The sequence below is a fragment of the Emiliania huxleyi genome, assembly GCF_000372725.1.
Source record: "Emiliania huxleyi CCMP1516 unplaced genomic scaffold EMIHUscaffold_1, whole genome shotgun sequence".
Lineage (NCBI taxonomy): Eukaryota > Haptophyta > Isochrysidales > Noelaerhabdaceae > Emiliania > Emiliania huxleyi.
Window position 1 is genome coordinate 2,085,827 of NW_005202428.1, and position 1,572 is coordinate 2,087,398.

Below are 1,572 nucleotides of genomic sequence, written 5' to 3' on the forward strand. Positions count from 1 at the left end.
CCTTGGCCGGCTGGGCCACGGCGACGAGGCAGCAGCCCCAGCTGCTGCCGAAGAAGATCGAGGTCTTTGCTGGCCAGCGCGTCGTCGCCGTGTCGGCAGGAGAGGACCATAGCCTCGCCCTCACCGGCGACGGCGCTGTCTTTAGACTTTACCTGGGGCGCTGGCGGACTCGGCCGCTTAGGCCACGGAGAGGACCTGTCGAACCAGCTGCTGCCCAAATGCGGCGGGCCATGGGACCCCATCTCCCCCCCCCCCCATGGATGCCCTCTGGGGCCCCCGCGCCCTCCCAGAGAGGCGGTGAAGGCGGCGGCGGCGAGGGTGGCGGGGGAGAGGGTGGTGGCGGGGAGGGAGGCGGTGGGCTCCTGAGCCCTGGCTGTCAGGCTGTCGGGTGCTGTCAGGTGATCTGTCGGGCTGTCGGGCACTGTCAGGCACTGTCAGGTGCCTCTGTCAGACCAGCTGTCAGGTGCTGTCAGTGCTGTCAGGTGCTGTCGGGTGCGTGTCTGACAGGCGAGGTGATCTGTAGCTGTCGGGTGCTGTCGGAGCTGTCGGGTGTTGCTGTCAGACGCTGTCGGAGCTGTCAGAGCTGTCAGGCTGCTGCTGCTGTCAGACGTTGGGCTGTTGCTGTCAGGTGCTGTCAGGTGGTGCTGTCGGGGTGCTGCCAGGCTCTGACACACATCAGCCACACTTATGACACTATCAAGAGGGCGCTGACTATCAAGGGGGTGCTGACGCCGATGACGCCGGCGGCTACGCAGCTACCCCCCCCTCCTACACTGCGTGATCACGCCGGCGGCGGCGGCCACCTGGGGAGCGCAGATGGCGGCGCAGAGGCACAGGCGGCGGCGGCGGCACAGACGGCGGCGGCCACCCCCACCCAGACGCCGTAGGCATATGACTGTAGGGCCCCAGAAGGCTAGCTGGTAGCTTCATTTGTAGTAGCACAGCCGCCGGTGCTGGAGAGGGGTCCGCAGAGGTGGGGCGGGAGGGTTGAAAGAGAGACCCATGACCATCCCATGACTACATGGACCACACTCACATGTCTTTGCATGTAATTTTGTTATACCCTCATGGGGCGCAAGAAAGAGGCTCTACGGGGTCTGTGTACGGTCTGTGCTGCTGTCAGGCTGTCAGCGCTGCTGTCAGGCCACTGTGTGCTGTCGGGCTGTCAGGCAGCTGTCAGGCTGTCACGTTAGGGCCTGACAGCGACGGGTCACCTCGCCTGTCAGGCTCTGCTGTCAGGCTGTCAGATATGTGCTGTCAGACTGTCAGAGAAAGTGCTGTCAGCGCTGTCAGGCTGTAGGGCACTGTCAGGCGCTGTCCGGGGTTTGCTGTCAGTCTGTCAGACCAGGGCTCAGGTGGGCTCGGTGGGGGAGGGCTTGGCGGTGGCGGGGATGGAGGCGGAGGTGGGGGCGGCGGTGACGGAGGTGGTGGGCTTGGCAGAGGAGGCGACGGGGGCGGTGGCGAGGGAGGCGGCGGGCTGGGTGGTGGAGGCGATGGAGGGGGTGGAGAGGGAGGCGGCGGGGATGGTGGTGGAGGGGAGGGAGGAGGTGGCGCGGCCGAGGGCGGCGGCGG